Consider the following 13,766-nt stretch of genomic DNA (forward strand, 5'->3'; position numbering starts at 1 on the left):
GATCTCCATAATATCAGAAATTGATCGGAACTGCAGGTACCTTTAACAAACACAATACAGGTCAATATTTACCTTTTTTAATAGAGTCATTTCCATCTTCTGTTTGATTTTATTTAGATATGACCCCATAAGCTCTTCGTGCAGAACTTGCACTTCAATCATACTGTTCCAAACCTTGCGTATAAACAATCGTTAGTTTTGATATCAAGATTCATCTTGTTTGATGTTTGATTCAAAACAAAGAACAGAAAAACATACATTCTCATACCACTGTAGATCATAAAATGACAAAGTTTGAAGCATCAGTCTGATAAATGGTTATAAATACTTAATTTTAATTTCACATATTTTGATAATTCTTGTTTGATAGTAAGGTTTTAATCTTACTTTGATACATTCTTTGTCTCCCATTTTTAGATCGTCAAAGCATTCAACAACTTCAGACAGACATTTTTCAAATTCCTCGAGAGAGTCAAGCAAATATTTTGCAGAGAGTGACTCAGCTGCTAAAAACAACTCAATCACTGATTGGACGAAAGGCAATCTCTTTTTTTTTAATTTCAGCATTACTCCTTTAAAAATATCCCTGCATATCTCCAAATTAAAACATGCCGCCTTCCTTTGTATTCTGTTGTTAAAAAATAGAGTTATAATACAGATATATGTAAACGACGACTTTAGATGATCGGAAAGATACACATGATAAGCACAAACATTGCAATAATTCTCAAATTGACATAAATATGCCCACAGTAAATAATATAGATATACAAAAAGCACAGGGAAATTCACTATTATTACATTGGATCTCAGCCTCCGCCCCAGCCGGGGCTTGAACTCTCGACCTCTGGAACCATGTCTGCTAGCAGTGAGCGTTCACCGCTCTTACCACTCGGCCATCAATAATTAGATCCGCCTACGCAGTTACATGTAAGCAAACAGTTGTAAATATTTAACGACACGTTGAAATAACCAAGCTTTGCACCTCCCAGGGCCTATGCTTTCTGTATGTTGCTTGAACTTCGACTTTTTGCATTTGAGCTATTGTTTATGTTAGTGCAGCTGTAATGTTGAATATATATATATATATATATATATATATATATATATATATATATATATATATATATATATATATATATATATTTGGGACATGCTCTTTGTTTGGCGGTCCATAGACCATGTTGATATTTGATTTGACGTCATACATTTTTTTATTTGTATTTGTACTTCCAAATAACAGATATTTTTGAATAGTGGATTTCTAACATGCTTTACGGATTCTTAATTGTATGCTATCACTGTATACATGTACAGACAGGATGGCGGAGTTGTAAATTAAAGGAACATTTGATAACAAAAACTGTTGGGTATCAGTGGAGATATTAATAAAAATTGTTTTAATTACTATATGGCCATATTGGCCCCACTCTAGAGCCTGAACACCTGACCCAGAGGTCATGAATTTCACAATTTTGGTAGAGGACCTCATTGACATCATAACGAGGTATTTAGTTTTTAACAAATATATTTGGTAGTAGAAAAGAAGATATTCTAGGATTTAATACATTTTTACTATAGGGCCATATTGGTCCCACCCTAGAGCCTGAACCCCTGACCCTGGGGTCATGAATTTTACAATTTTTGTAGAGGGCCTCATGGAGATCATAAAAATGCATTTAGTTTTTAACAAATATATAAGGTAGTAGAGAAGAAGATTTTCTAAGATTTAATACATTTTAACTATAGGACCATATTGGCCCCACCCTAGAGCCTGAACCCCTGGCCCAGGGGTCATCAATTTCACAATTTAGGTAGAGGGCCTCATGGACATCATATAAATGCATTTAGTTTTTATCAAAAATATATGGTAGTAGAAAAGAAGATTTTCTAAGATTTAATACATTTTAGCTATATGACCATATTGGCCCCACCGTAGATGCAGAACCCCTGACGCAGAGGCCATAAATTTCACAATTTTGGTAGAGGGCTTTATGGACATTATAATTATGCAACAAGTTTTTTCCCCACATGTGTGGGAGTAGAGAAGAAGATTCTTGGCATATTTGGCCCACATGTGCCGCACCGGGGGTGGTAGAGCCATGAATTTCACAATTTAGATCCCTTTAACCATAGAGATGCTTTACACCAAATATGGTAAAAATCAGCCTTGTAGTTTTTAAGAAGAAGTTAAAAATGTACAATTGTTAACGCACGTCGCACAACGCACGACGACGGACGAAAACGGATAGCAATAGGTCACCTGAGTTTACTCAGGTGACCTAAAGAGAGGGGGTTTGAGAGATACTAGGGCATTGCTTAATATAATATAAATATGTCATTCACGACTCTTCTCAACATGAATATATGTCGTTTAATCTTAATCGTGTTAAAGAAAATACATGAACATATTTGATTTAAATTATAGATATGTTTTTCAGCTAATTTTTTACCACCTCTCAGCAATACGTATTGGTATTCATCCCTTTACACCAATAATATAATTTGCAAGATGCTTATTCTAAAACGGTAACCATTTCGAGAAAAATAAAAACTATATAAACAAAATATATGTGTATGTGTGTATTATTAATGTTTGCAGAAACTATGCTTGTTTATTTATGTTCTTAAACATTTAAATAACAATATCAACATTCTTTACGCAATTTATCATTCATTAGTACTCTTTGTGACAACGCGAAAAGTATTAACGCAAAATGGAAAATGTTAACACAAATTCGACCTCCAAATACCCTTATCAAAGCTGTTTTTAAATCTAAAATTACTTAAACAAAATCAATGGCGTGGGATTTTTTTTTTTACTGATTCTGACACCATATATATAAACAAAAAATCTAGAATAAAAAATCTATATTCTATTTTTAATTTGGGGGAGGGGTATGCGATAAAATAGTGTTTTTTACTTACGCTGTTATTTTTTCTCCTTGCAGTGCCAATATTTCTTGAGATACACTTTTTAGACAGTGAATGCCAGCCTAAAATATATAAGATAAAGCTAGAGTATGAATAAATGCTGCGGATGAACATTCATATAAGCAAAAAACTATTGGAAAAAGTATGTCTATTGCTATTCTGTTAGAAAAAATAAAACATTCTCTATTTATGACACCACAATTAACTTTGTAAAAATCTATTACGGTATTTTTTTTTCTTCAAATTTTGAACTCTTATTCATTATCGTAGCAAGCAATTAAACTAGTAATCTTAATGAACTTAATTAATTAAGGATTACGTTTACTCAGGGGCGAAAAAAATCCACTAATAGGAACGAAAAAATACTTCTTGTTCATTGTAGACCCACTATTGTGGTGCTATTTTTTACTTTCAAATAACTAGGTCAATGACCTACTTTTTCTGCTAATGACCTCTAAATGTTCTTTTTAAAATTGTCAAAATTTATCAAAATTGTCCACCATTTTCAATGTTTTCTTTATTTTTTAATTATCAAAAAAAAATACAACAATTTGTAGTTTGGGAAATGATTAAATATGAATAGCTTTAGTAATTTTATATTTGAATGAATCGTTTTAAGCTCATGTTTTAAGTTTTATTTCGTCCGAATTTCCTCTATCAATTTCCAAAATTTTACCTATTTTTGATAGAGTTTTACAAAAAAAAAATGACTAATGGGAGCTCCAAACCATTGATTGCCTAAAACTGTTTTTATTGTCTGTATTATGTTGATATTAACATTATATAAGGTCAATGATCAAAATTTCGAGATATTTTATCTTGAATCGATTTTATTTATTTTAAAGATTTTTTCCAATCGCGTGCCAGCCAGTGATATAAATTTTTAGACGAGTAAGTACAACCATTAAATATGTAAAATGATATGAAAAAACACATAGAATCTTAACTTTAGCAATTTCATTGCAACAGAAAGTTTTTAAAAGAAAATAAGAAAGTGAAAAAATTAGTCCGAATTTCCTCTGTTTCAATTTAAATCTACCTTTGTCGGAGCATATCTTCCTTTAATAAACAAATCATGGATATCAATACCATTATTTGTTAATAACGTTGTTATTTTTTGTTTTAAAACAACTTTGGACTTCAGATATTGAACTTTGTAAAAATAATTTTTGAAATCTCAAACCCTGAGTAAACGTAATCCTTAAGAATGAAAATAATTTAATATTGTTTTTAAATAATCTTGATTCTTGTAATTTATAATCAGTTCATCAATGGAAAAATCATTCTGTAAAACATGATGAGGAGGACAAATTCTGTAAACCAAAAAAAATGAAAACAAACCATTCCTTCATTTGATGTGTGCATGTGCCAAATAACCTTTAAATTAATATCTGATAAATGGAAGCTTTATTGCGTTTTTTTGTATGTAATATAAAAGTATTGATGTAGTATCAGTTCAATGTGATAACGAATAAATATTAAAGATGATACACATTCAATGACTTTAGTTAAAAGCAAATTAACCTATAATTTTTTCACTCGTTACGTCATTCTATTTAAGAGTTTGGGTATTTAATTTTTAACTATTTTTATAACATTGAGATATATTTCTATTAAAAAAAACTCTTTAATAATCGGAAAGCCAACTGCGTTGCTTTTCAATCCACGTATACCCAATAAAAATCAAAATAAAAATTTTTAAAAAATATTTCTATATGACAATGTTAGCCCCGTCCTAGGGCCTGAACTTCTGATCCCCTGATGAATTTTACAATTTAGGTAGAAAGTGTCATAGACATCATACTAATGCATTCTATTTATCTACCACTGATGTGGAAGTTGAGAATATTTTCTGAGATCCAATACATTTTTTTACTTGGCCATAAGGTAGTGAAACCCCTGCCCAAGGGGTCATGAATTTTACAATTTTGAAAGAGGGCTTCATGAAACACATAATCATATCATGCATTTAGGTTTCTTCAAATATATATTGGAGAAGAGAATTTTCTAAGATTTTATATATTTTTACATAACAATCTTTATGTTCTTTACTCTGTCAGATTTAAAGCTGAAATCTGTTTTCAAAAACGCGTATATCCACGCTAACTTAACATCCGTGGGAATCTTTTTTTCATAAACAGTAGATTCGAATCTTTCTATGTTTAGAACAGCTACGAATGATCGAGGTAATAGATAGTCCATTTCAAACATTGGAGCAAGTAGTTGAAGCATTTCTTGTGGTGTTCTGTTAAAGATAGAAAAAAAACAAGCATAAATAAAATTCTAGATTCTGATAGGAAAGACTTGCTTTACATTTAAACATGACGGAACCTAATCACATTATAATGCAATACAATTAAAATGCAGCACACAATATTCCTAGTAGATGCGTTTTATATATCGAGAATAATACATACCTTTTTCTATATTACTCCGTGCATCAGCCCAAGACGCCAATGTAAGCCTAAGGGCCGAAGGCCCAAAGTCTGATACATGTATTAGTCGAGGGCTGATACAAGCTGTTTTATGGGAAAAAGAATGTATTATTGTTTATTACATACTTGGTAATAAATACAGGTTTTTTGCATATGTGATACAGATGACATCACAAAACTCGCATCGGCCTCCGGGGCTGATACAGGTTATCAGCCCTATGGCTGATACGGATCCTTATCACACCCCTTGCGGAACTCCTCTGCCTTCTTTCGTTTCGGCATTTGTGCATGTTTACAAATGAAAAATAAACATTTGCTACAGTTGACTTTTCAAAGCGCATTTTACTACAAATGATAGCAACTGTTTTGGAGCAGTTAATTTGAAAACCTGGGGAATTTTTGGTTCTGTAGCTACATGTTTAGTAAAACAATAAAAAGATCTCATATTTTTATTTAATAGATGTACATACTACTTTCAAATGATATTTAAAATCAATTTGTTTAAGTTGATCTTTTTTTTTTATTACTTAGTATGTAATAAATATAATAATAGATACCCTTTTTCCATATCACAGCCTGTATCAGCCCTCGACCAAAATCATCCCTCGGCCCTCGGGCTGATACTGGCTGTGATATGGAAAAGGGTATGTATTATTCTCTATATTTGTTACATACTTAGTAAACAATATCGTATACATTTTCTATGCCTTATTTCATTGAAGATGTAATAACACGTGAATTACGTCTGACGTTGTTTTGTGACGTATCATTGCATTGCATCATTGCCTTTAATTTCAACCTTATTATGAGATTGAAAATGTCAGAGGAGTTCCGAGAGAAGTGCGATACTGTATCAGTCCTGCATATCGATATCAACCCTTGACGCTGATACGGGTATAATAAAGTTATCGCATATGCAAACATCCTGTATTTATTACTAAGTATGCAAATGTAATGAATTGTAAACCAGAGTTCAAACACATGATACTCTTATGATTGTTGGTAAATCTGATGACGTGTTTAGGTTACCTCGACCAATTTGTCTTTGCTTTAAGGTAAGATATGGTATCCTGGATACCCACTGTACCCCAATCATAATTTTCAGTTTCTGGTATGTCATGGAAAGGTTTACATTGCTCTGTCAGAAAATGATATACTGGTAAGGAGCACATCCAGATTGGATCGTCTGATTCTTGTTCCAAGAAAATGGCATGACCCAAAGCTTCCTTACATTGCCTGTATGAAGAACATAATTAACAAAGGAAAGGGCATGCTGATTATCTTTTTCGGAAAGTGTTAATGTATTTTATTTCACTTCTACTTACGAAAGATTTTCAGAATATTCTTCTATAAGCTGTTTATAGTGTTTTATTTCTTTGTCCGCAATATGATCCAGAATAAATGATCTGTAAATGATTTCTTTGTTCTCAGGCCCAAGTTTTAATGCATACTTCATACTAATACACACTAGTAGCATCGCCTCGCAGGGTGTCATTTGAGAAACCATTCGTTGACTTATGTACTGTTGAACACTTTTTTCAATGCCCTGTATGAAATATTAGAAAAATAAACTGAACTGGACTTTATTTATTTTACAACGGTTGATTAACAAGTTCTACAACTTATATGCGACCGCCATACCCTGGGGATCGATTTCGGGTCGCAACGTTGAAAAGCGAGTGCATTGCACACTACGCTACTTGGATATTCTTTTATATCATAGTCTGTCTCAAGATATCTATGCTGCAAATTTGGATAATTTTTAAACAAAAATACACATACCTTTGAAAGAAGTGCATTTGAAATTGATAAAAGGGAAAACTTCAAAGATAACTTCATTCACAGAAACGAAAAAAGGATTTCATACAGAGATTTATTATGTGGAATTTTGACATCTTTTCTCCATTCGGAAGTTACCCGAAATACCACGAACAATTTTTCAATGTTATCATCCGGGTACCTTCATCTCTTTTGTAATGCAAAAACCTTAGACTTCTTATTTTTAGCCGTGTATTATAATCCGACAAGCTAAAGGGGGCATTTCAAAGGGGAAATTTTGGGATTTGTTCACACTAGTGAATGAACATCGACTGAACCAAGAGATATTTGTAAATATCGAATAATTCAAGAAATCGCTTTTCCCTCTATAATTGAATATCGGAATGAACCATGTCATCAAATACAAATTTATACTATTTAAAATAAATAAAATTAAAATTATCATAAAGAAAAAATTTCACAATTTCTTCATCTAATTGATATTTTGACCTTTTTGCACTAATAACACGCTATTTTAATCCATTAACGATTCAGCATGTAATGAAATTATTTAAAAGTCTCAAAATTTTTCTGAAATAATGATAAACTTGTCAGAAAAATCTTAAAATTCCAGAAAATGAAACCAAAAGTATGGGTCTATAATGTAGATTTTGAGATATGGCATGAAATAGGCTAATTTTAGGAAAGATTGGGATTCATTTTTCCTTGACTTTTATGAAATATGAGTTATATTTACCAATATGTGTCGATAGAAATATTTAAAAATTGTAAAATTATGTCTTTTGTAACAAATTGAAGATATCGTAATGCACACACTATCTGAAAATTATGTCTGCACTGAAAATATGGAATCTAAAGTGACAGTACTTTAAAACAACTGAGTTTTGAAAAATGTTCATTTTCTTCTTAAAAACCTTCAGCCACAAAATATAGTCCCATATTAAACTTTTTAAAAATGGAATTTTTTAAACTATTTTATTTATTATAGTTTAATTGCCATTATAAAATATGAATTGATGAGTAGAATCAATATATGATGCATAATTACCAGAATAGAGGTGACTCAAATTGGCTGCCCAAAAACAAAGGAACAAACCTCTTTAAGGTAGTTCTTTCAAAATATTGTGATTTATTATTTAGAAAAAATCACATTTTTTGATTTAGTACATGTACAAATAGAACAATTTACAAAATTTATGGTAGATTTGATCACGCCCACGCCCCGGCGTACAGGTGTCTAACGTCCTCTATTTATAACCCAATGCGAAGCAAGCTACTGACAAACAAGTTGATAAAACAGAACTATCAACAGTCTCGTTTGAAGTCATCTTTTGTAAGTTCTATGGTCGATACAACGACCTTGTCAGCAAATACAATCTTCCACTGGGTAGCATGCTGACAGACGTTTTTCATACTAATTTTTAGACTATAATTAATCACCTAATTGTCTACGGACTTTTCCGTTTTATCCCGATTATGACAAAGAGCACACGGCGGGTGTGACCTAATCTACATCCATGTATGACCAGTTCTTTCACGAGGCGGACCTTTTCTTGAGTCTTAATATCAGATCCTACTCTTAAATTAAAAGATCATATTTCATCGGGGCGGATCTCATCTTGGGATGTGAAATTAGGCCCCTTTCCAAAATGAGAGAGAGAGAGAGAGAGAGAGAGAGAGAGAGAGAGAGAGAGAGAGGGGGGGGGGCTTAATAAATTATACCAATACAAGACTGCTCTTCTTAGACACTATCTCATTTAGTAAGGACGTCAATTATTTACTCCTAGGGGATACATATTTTTCTAAAATTAGCAAGGATGTTATTTTCTAAGCAGTTTATATAGAGATTTTTATTTCTGCATCAACACACTGTGTAACATATCACAGATTATATACCTTGCTTCTTATATTTCTTCTTCAACGCAATTTTTGAAAGTATGCTGTTAGTTCAGCTTTAATTTTTCATTAATGAAAAAAATTGAAATTTGTGTAAAATTTATCGATAGAAACAGATTTATCTATCAAAAACTTACTCGTTTCCTAATCTTTGCTTAATTATGCATCATTTTATAAGTATGTAAACATATTGGACGTTGTAAATAAAGGAATATGGAATCAATCTTTGAGAATTTTGAGGTGATCAAATACGGTCGGGAATAAACACTTATACTTTTTTTTACTTTTTTTTTTTTTTTTTACAAAATTGCATGCATATCACATTATGAGAAAAAAACAGAGAGAGAGAGAGAGAGAGAGAGAGAGAGAAAGAGAGAGAGAGAGAGAGAGAGAGAGAGAGAGAGAGAGAGAGAAAGAGAGAGAGAGAGAGAGAGAGAGATAATATTTCCACACTATCAGACTTTTTTTACTTTTTTAAACTGGTCGATTGAATAGAACACTCAGAATTCGAAGAGAATGTACATTGTATATATTGTAATATTTATTGTGTGGAAGATTAATTTAATTTTCTATTGGTGTGTCATTCGTATGATGATCTTGTTCATATTTTGGAGATCTTCTATGTTCAAATTCTATGTTCAAATTTGTGCAACTTTTAAGATGAGAAAATTTCTAAATTATGAATAACCTTGTAAAGTATATAAATAATAGTTTAAAATTACGAAATGAATTGTTGCCATAATTTAAATAGATTGTCTATTCTTCTGTTCCACTTGCATGTTTGTATGTTATATGTATATGATTACGGATCGGCTGTAAAGCCTAGTGAATCAAGTGAATAAAGAATGAATGAATAAACACTTTATATGTACCTGTAGTCAATCAAAACATGCTTTTTAATAATAGGTACATGTATCTTCTAATTAATTTCCTTTTGTTTTTTCACGCCCTTATAGTTACCAGTTACGTATACTGTATATCCATATATGCGGCCTCTTATTATTTATATTACACTAAAGATAAATCTACCTAGAGACGTATAAATTATAAGTATATAATCATACGTTCCTGATCTACTGAAAATTAAACAAAGCACTAGCTAAAAAAACAATCTAAGTTGTGTAGAACACTAAAGCGGAGACATTTTTTTCTTTCACAGTGCAGGGGTGTATTCTGATTGGCACAGGTGTGAATGCCTGCAGGGCTTCTTTAACCCGTGTTCACCTGTCGTGAAACCCTCTGTTAATACATATACACCGGAAGAGGTTTAAAAACAAAGGGACTTAATAGTGTGTGCAAATTATTGTCAGAATACTCATGGTTTTCATTTTTTCAGATTCTTGAACAATTGGTCAAAATCGAACCCGCTATCAATATTTAATATTCCAAAAGTAATTCAATTAGAAATTATTCAATGTCTGCATTTATTAAGACTGCTTTTCATAAAACATACAAAAAATCTTTGTTCTGGAAGACATTGTGTTTTATCGAGAAGGGTATTCATGCCACGATACAGTGTTTCCATTCCTCTGCCCTTGGTTGGCTATGAAGTTGAAGGGAAGATTAATATGTATGTAGTAGCCAAACGATTTATTCCATTTTTCTTTTATTTATTGGATTTATTAACCTCTGAACATCCTAATTGTTCAAAACTTCATCTTTTTTATGTGACATATAAAATATGTGGAAATTATGTAACAATTCAATATACGGTAGATCATGGCTTTGTGCGTCACCATGTATCTTTAAATATCCAAGTCAAAGTCTTGTCTTATTTCAAAAGCAACAATGACAAGTTATAAAGTTCACACTGGTGCAATTAATTTCATAGATGCCTTAAAGACAATTCCGTTTTCCTTTTTTCAATGCTTAATCAGTTAAATTTATTGTTTTTAACAATTTTACATTTTTTGACATAAATATCAGTATTAAAAAAAGGAAGATACCAATATGTTCACCAAGTGAAAAGTATAAAAGGGTTTACTCACAGCAAGCAGAGATTTCTCCAAAACATCTGGCGCCGTGTATTCATTGAAACGATTACAATATGTGTTCTCCAAACTTCTGTTCATCATATCAATGTACTCTAAAATTTCAGGAGCCGAAACGCCTTTAACTCCGTAGCAAAATATCGGACAACAGTTCATTATGTATGTCTGTATATCCTGAAGAATCCTAGACTCATGAGAATCGATCAAAATTTGACGTAAAGTTGTCGCGTGTGTTGGATGAAGAATTCCGTCATGCTGATGCCATTTCTCTGAATAAAGAAACATGATTATTTTTTTTTTGTTCGACAAACCTTCACTGGGTTAAGCTCATCGATTCAGTTAACTGAACGTGAACCGAAATATCTGAAATGGTGTTTGATTAACACAGCTATATAATTCAGTCACATTACAGTTGACAGAATTGCAGAGATTCATCCTGTGATTGTTACATAGGGTTCTGAAACTCAATAACAAGCAAAAGAATCCTTTTTGGTGTGTTAAACTGTTTATCCTATTCAATAAAATATAAACATTAAGTTATTTTGAAACCAAAAGTGATTTTTATCCAAATAATAAGAATGAAAAAATAAACTTCATCTAGATGCGATCTCGTTGCGCGCAACGAACAGATCTTGCGTCAAATTTTCATTATCAAATTGCCGATATATGTCCCTATTGTGAACCTTGTTAGAAAGCTTGAGGCTAGAACTCTTTGAAACGGTCTCGGCATTGCAACATTTTTTTCATCAAGGCAAAACAAATTGTGCCTTAAGATATTCAGTTTTAGAAGTCAGCCAAAAAGCTCCCAATGGGAGTCGCTATGTCAGTTTTGAAGTTAGCATACTATTAAGAATTGAATTCTGAACGACTTTTACACTTGCATGATGAACAAAATATTTTTCGTTTAAAGGTTAATTATGAAACATTGAAAATTCAAGATTATGACCCCATAGGGCCCCTTGTTACCTAACATATCAACATTGTTTGTAAAACAGCACGATGGACTCTTTTGGTTCAGTAATGTTTAAGAAATCTCAATTGTTATTGAGTTATTTACAAACTACTTTTAGCCCCTAAATGTCCATAATTTAAGGGGCTAGCCCATTAAACCTGATATTATTACTAAGGCACTGACATTTGCGACCTTTTCTTTTTCATACGAAAGTTTTCAAGAATAGTAAAATTTGTGTTTTTACACCTATCTAAAACTGTTGTTCATTTTTAGTTACAAATGATTGAACATTTTAGGGACCAGCTCTGTAGATCCCTAACGGGAACAGACTTTGGTATTTTTATTAGTGGAATCGATAAGAATCATCAATACATGCATTTTCTCTTCTACAATGCTTAACAAAATGTGTTTCCTTCTCCAAATATCTTGCGTCAAAGAATAGGAATTTTGGCCCCTTAAAATTTTCATTTACGTAATTAATGGGTGTGATAATGATCTATTTTGATAGTTATTGTTACGACCAACAACTTTGCTTCTATAATGCGTTATATATTCTTATATTTTTTTTGTTGTTGTAGTATCTTCTTGTCCCTTTGCCCCTAATTAAGAGAACCAGCCCCTTTTAATTAATTTCGTAAGCAAGAACGTTTATTTCTCTGCCACATTTGCTATAAATGTATATGTCAAAATATCCACTGATAAGAAGAAACATATCACAATTAAAAATGTTGATTCAGAATTCGGACCCAATTTTCTTGCAATTGCCTTGAAAAGCTCCAAGAAATGGCGCTACTATAACAACTATATATTGCACAACTTCAAACAAATAGTCTACTTATCCTGAAAAAGTCATAATCATAACTCTGACAATATTGAGATCAGCAATGCACAAAATGTTTCAAAAAAATATATAATTAAACACCCCCCCCTATCAGATAATGAACAAAAATCCTTTATTACTTAATAAGTGGGTGTGGCAATGAGATTTCCAGATACATATTGTTACGATCAACAATTTTGCTTCTATAATGCATGACAAAATCTTATTCATTTTTAAGTTATTTGTAATAGACTTTACGAGTCTATTGGCCCCTACATAAAGGAGCCAGCCCCTTTTTCTTGATTTTGTTAGAAAGAACTTTTCATACTCTACAACTTTTGTTATATAAATGTCTTAACAAAATATCAAATGATAAACAAAACTTTTAAGGTAGCAAAAAGGAGTCAGGAAAAAATGAAAAAGAATAATTATAATGACTAGACACGATCTCGTTGCGAGCAACGAGGAGGTCTTCCGTTTAATTTTTAGAAGGTAAAATGACCTGAATGCTTTTTATTCTCGTTAGCGAAACATATCTGGAAAACTGGTATGGGATCTAAAAGAGCTATGAATAAATGACACTAGACCCCTTTTGATCCCTAATATTTTCAAGAAAGGAGATAAAGAACGAATGCAATTAAAAATCGACTCATATTTTCAAACTCAATTTTCGGGGCCAGGCGAGCTTCAGCGCCTTTGAAACCAGACAATCATAAATGCCTTTAAACACATCTGCAATCCTTTATCTAAATTTCCTAAAAATTTGAACTCAATATCTCTTATCGTTTAGGAGGAGATAACAGGACAAGCAGACCCTCTGAAAATCGCCTAAACGTCAATATCTTACGAACAGAAATGACGTCATTAAAATAAAAAAAATATATAAGTTTTGATCTGTATCTACAAGATCTGAAATTTTTCAAGATATCTCTTGTACCGCTGGAAAAGGAAGACTGTAA

At 31.9% G+C, this 13,766-nt stretch overlaps 1 pseudogene; it reads right to left on the bottom strand.

The window, feature by feature from the left end:
- The window catches only part of LOC128185245 (E3 ubiquitin-protein ligase RNF213-like), a 209,364-nt pseudogene that overhangs the window by 181,191 nt on the left and 14,407 nt on the right, over positions 1-13,766 (bottom strand).

The sequence above is a fragment of the Crassostrea angulata genome, chromosome 5 (assembly GCF_025612915.1).
Source record: "Crassostrea angulata isolate pt1a10 chromosome 5, ASM2561291v2, whole genome shotgun sequence".
NCBI lineage: Eukaryota > Metazoa > Mollusca > Bivalvia > Ostreida > Ostreidae > Magallana > Magallana angulata.